At 33.4% G+C, this 5360-nt stretch overlaps 1 long non-coding RNA gene across 1 annotated transcript; it reads left to right on the forward strand.

Moving 5' to 3' along the window:
* The first annotated feature begins 2588 nt into the window (after positions 1-2588).
* LOC113882088 lies at positions 2589-4739 on the forward strand. The gene is made up of 3 exons (XR_003508280.1): positions 2589-3080; positions 3235-3255; positions 4718-4739. It is a non-coding gene; the product is annotated as an uncharacterized LOC113882088 (long non-coding RNA).
* The last annotated feature ends 621 nt before the right edge of the window (positions 4740-5360 follow it).

Genomic DNA, 5360 nt, shown 5'->3' on the forward strand with positions numbered 1-5360 from the left:
TATTTATATTTAACAGCAACCAATAAATTTATTAAAGCTAACAAACCAAATAATAATCACTCAAGTAAGTCTAATAAATTAATAACTTATATAAGGAAAACCACTAGCCCTATCATTCCTGAAACTCTTCCTCAAGTCAGGAAGATCACTCCTTTTCCTTTTATTATTTTTTGATCAGTGTTATCAGGACATAAGGAAGCTTTCAGCTACATTGGTACATGTGTGTGTGTCTGCACATGTGTGTGTATGTATCAGTGTTGGTCTATATCCTGTAACCTTTACCATTGTATGTGAATATTTCACTAAATTTGAATTCTTTTGTGTTTCTATGGCATGATTTTTACAGTAGTTTTCTGGTTTTATTTTTCAGATGACTTTCAGAAAACATTTGGTAAATATATCTGACAGCATTGATATTCCAAAAGACTTTAAATTATCCATTCTCAGCAATTTGAATATTTTCTGTTGGCTTGCTTAATCTTTTTCCTGGATGTCCACTCTAACTTTCCAAATTATTTGTTTAGGAACTTCACACATATTAAATTCTCTCCACTTTTATGACCCTACAGATGATTCTTTCTCAATGCTTCCTCTTTCATTTCCTATGTCCCTTCCCTCTAAATATTGTCCCAGTTTATCATTCAGAGTTTTGCTAGTTTCATTATAAATTTTGTGAGATGAAGAAAATGGGACTGATTAAAACATGGTTTACATTCTATATTTATTACTCGGAGCACTTCCATTGACTTGGAAAGTCTGTCATGTTTTCAAAGTTCAAGGGGTCATTGATATGCCATCAATACCTCCCCAAACTTCATGAGGTAAGACAAGACTCTGTATTTACTGAGTGAAGTTTTTCCAACACTTATCCTTTCAAAGACTGTGTAAATTCAGGTGTAATTATTGGACAAGTGTGGGCTTTAGACTCGTTCTTCCAATGACTTTGACCATTTATTAGAGTCTTCTCTCAAGTTCACAAACCATTTGCTGAGATTATTTTCTCTCACACCAAAGTAATTTTACTGTCTTTCTCTTGCATTTTATTGACATGATTTTTAACTTGTCAAACTGCAATAACTTTAAGGGTTTGTATTGTAAATTGAGCAAAGTTCATTTATAACGCATTTCTCCATTCTGAAATTTTATGTGAATGACATGAGAGGCTAGAGTCCTAAGATACTCCTAAATGTTTGCTTAAAGAAATACTAATATAACCATTAAAAACTTAATATCCTTCCTTTTGTAGTAATATTTTCAGTTATGTTTTTGAATACAGTTTGAGTGAAAGTAGCAAATGTATTTCTTTTATGTATGAAGTATTCCTCCTATGAATACTGCTACTGATGGAGTTTTAGCTACATGGGTGTTTTTGTTGTGGGCATCCTCATGACTCCTGAAGTATCTGACTCCTGTATGTGTGCATGCTTGCATTGTATTCTTGAAAAGAATAGTACAGTGAAAGAAGTTTCAATGGAATGTATGTGAACAATATTTATTCCCAGAAGAAGTCCTTTTCTACCTCTTTTTATAGCGTCATTGTTCTATCTTTGTACTTTTTTTGGCTAAGATCAAGTGAATCAAGAGGTGGTGGTGGCAGGGGAGGATACAATAAAACATGCCTCTGGGGGGCAAGATGTCCTTAGAAAACTTTGCTCCCATTTCTAAAAGTACTTCTTTGAAACTTGGAGCAAACTATAGAAGCACTCCACATTCCTGTCATCTTCCCATGAGAATGTACCCAAATGCTTGTGGATTTTTCACCCTACTATACTTATAGAATTACTGAAAGCTTGACATTCTCCTTCTCAATAACACTTCTTTTCTTTTTTTTTTTTTTTACAGAGGAAGTGAAATGTAGGGATTACTTTAAAGTATTTTAGCAGGCTTCATGTAACACCTGGTACACATAGAGCTTGAGACAATGAACACATTTTTTGCTTCCTAATAACTTCTTAAATAGCTTTCTTATAAGCTGTGTAGGCAACTGATTCTGAAAAAACTGGAAAGCAATGCAGTACCCGTGATAGGTATTGTTTATCCCAGAGGAGGTTCTGCCTCCTACTATAGTGTCTTTTTCAGTATTATTTCTTTGGCACCAAGGGGTGAATAAAAGTTAAAAAGCTTTCCTCTGATTTTTGAGATGGCCATTAAGTCTTTTCTGAGAATGGTGCCAATTCTTAGAAAATGCAAGTCAGACTGTGCCATAGTGTAAAGCATGAAAAATTTTCAAATATTTGCTCTTCTCCTTTCCTGCCCTGGTAGTTTCATTTTGGATGTGTTTTAAGATCTTTCCCTTTTTATGATATCAATAAATTTGAAGGGAAAAATCCCAAGTCCTCTAGGTCTAGTCAAAGTTTAGATAAACATTTGTTTATCAAACATATTCATATTTTCATGTTTTTTCTCACCGTCTAGTTTCTCTGACTGAAATTTGACAGCTTTATTTTCATTCTGCTTCTACCATTATAACTCTGAGATTTGTCCTGTGTTTTCAGCTATAATAAAACTCCTTTCAGGCATGAAATTTTAATTAATCATATATCTCTAAATTATTGGCATTTTCAGTGACTGATGTGAAAGTTTTACAACATGTGTACTAGTCATGTGATTTAGAACTCCATTTAAATTGATTATATCATTTCCTTCCTGTCATGTGATTTAATTAAGATGAACTTCATTAAGGCATTAATTGAAATACAAACACCTAAAACCTGGTAATATCTTAATTGGTTAATGAAGATGTTGTGAATAGAGGCACCCAGGAAACTAATTCATTTTCTGCTGGGAGCAGTGGCTCAAGATCCTGGATTCAGTGTTTATGGCTGTCATACAACAGAGCTAAAAGAAAACTGAGAACAGCTTGTACAGTTTTAGTAGCCCTCAAGAAACTTGTTAGAGAAGAATAGTGACTAATAAGAGCCCAAATAAAAAAGCATACAAAACTTTGAAAATGTAACTGCTTGCATTAATATTTCTAAAAATCTCTGCATTTAAAATTGTTTTTCCCTTTTTATTCTTTCTTTCTTTTTTAAAAATTGAATGATCTCTGGATAAAACAGAGGAGATGTCGGCCACTATTGGTGAGTTTATTTTGTGTTCACCATGTACATATGGGAATGTGTTTAAATGCATCTAGATAGTGTTAACATTACTTTTGGACTCTTCAAAATATTTTATTTTTCTTGATGTTTGTTTTCCATAGTATTTACATGAAACTTTTCATTTTATTTCCAGGTGATCTTCTGAAAAAACTTGGTAAGTTTCTAACAACTCTTCACTCCAGTAATTCTTCCAGTGTCTTCTTCCATGTTGTCTTGAATATTTCCTTCCCTTTTCTCATGACATTATCCACTGGCTCACTTTTCACCTGGCTATCCATTCTTCTCTATCCAATTTTTGGATGTGATCCTCTATCTTATTTCATTCCTTCCACTGTTGTTTCCCTACATTCCATCATTGCTCATAGCATCTTTTTTCCCTTTCCTTCTGTAACACTGGTTTTGTCTGTCTCTCTGAGACTTGTCATATTTGTATCATGATTTTCTGAGATGAAGGGATTGAACTAACCAGCAAATGCTTGCCATTCTCTATATGTTTTCTGAGAAATGTCAGATAATTTAGAAGCTTTATAAGTATCCAAAATCAAGGGGCCTTTACTAAACTATTAATACTTTTCCAGTCTTAAGAAATGAGAAAACTCTCAATTTGATAATGAAGTTTCTCCTTCCACTGTCCCTTTAAACATCTTATAAACTCTATGTAATCCACTAGGTAAGTATGGGAAAGAGTTCACTCGTTTACTGTTCTTGAATACTCAAATGTTCCAGTTTTAGGTTTATTTTATATTTCCCTGTCATCTTCCCATATAGTATTCTTTATTCTTTTCTATTTTTATTCATGCAGTTATTATTTCTGCAAACTGCAATGCCTTTTCAATAATTAAACAAGGAGGTTGTATCTTGAGGAAAATTGATAAATGATATATCTCAATTTTTAGGACTTTTTATGTGAATGACAAGGAAAGCTGTTGTCCTAGGATGATTCCAAAATTTTTGTTCATGCTGCTGCTGCTGCTAAGTCATTTCAGTCATGTCCGCCTCTGTGCGACCCCATAGATGGCAGCCCACCAGGCTCCCCCGTCCCTGGGATTCTCCAGGCAAGAACACTGGAGTGGGTTGCCATTTTTGTTCATAAAGCACTTCAAATTTCAAAGCATAACATCTTCCTGTTCTAGTGACATTTTTCGATTACCTCTTGATTTACAGACTGGACAGAACTCGGGAACATATATTTTTAAGACATTTAGCAGGTTTAATATGAATACAGTCACAGATCAAATTTCTGATAAAGGAATACTTTCATTATATACCTTTTAATCACATTTGTAGTACCTATTTCATATATTTGAGCATGTTTTCACTTGTTATGGGCTTTAAAAAAAGCTGGAAAGCCCAATTCAAAACCAAATATTGATTCAGTTTTTCCCAAAGGAAGTTTTCATGTGGTAATTCCTTTGCAGAAAAGGATGAGGGAACTTAAAACAGCATTGCTTCTCATTAGGTACATGGCCTTTGGTACATTAGGTTCTAATTCTTAGACAAGTGTTATCACTTGACTAAGTGAATAAATAACGGAAGGAAATTAAATTATTGTCTTCTTTTCCTTACATTGTGCCTTCATTTGGTTTGACTGGTTGTTTCTTTCTTTTATTTTTCAGATAAGGGTGAACAGGATAAAGGCAAGTCCCAGAACTATTTCACACTTGGTACCTTGTAATGTTTCATCTCTTTCTTTAACTTTGGTCTTCAATTCTCAGTGATCATCTTCCTCCACTGCAATGTAGATATGAATTTACATATTTTTTCTCTCTTCTTATGATTGTTTCAACTGAAGGTTTTCCTCTTCATGGGTTATTCAATACTTCATTACTTTTGCTTTCATTTGTCCCAAATGTACAATTTATGCAGACATTTGCTCTTTGTATATAGTGTATACAAATATGAACTTAACTGTAAAATTTTGCAATTTTTAAGTTTCTGATCTGCAAGTCTAGTTCTTTGTGTTTCTTTTCAATGAAAATTACATTGATGTTTCATTGTATTTCACAGAAAAATTTCAGAAAAAATATTATAAAGTATCTTTGACATCCCTGTACTCCCAACACATTTTAAAATGCCTGTTTTCCTTATATTTTAAACATATTCCACCTTTTCATCAATATGTCATCATTGGTTTGCATTCTACAATATGTCTACCATTCTAAGGCAATATTTTGCATGTCACTTTCTCCCATATCCCTCTCTTTTCTGGTCTTTGAAGGCCTGAATAAAATCTGAAATGATTCATTGATGAAGGTCATC

This window comes from Bos indicus x Bos taurus, chromosome 23, assembly GCF_003369695.1.
Source record: "Bos indicus x Bos taurus breed Angus x Brahman F1 hybrid chromosome 23, Bos_hybrid_MaternalHap_v2.0, whole genome shotgun sequence".
Lineage (NCBI taxonomy): Eukaryota > Metazoa > Chordata > Mammalia > Artiodactyla > Bovidae > Bos > Bos indicus x Bos taurus.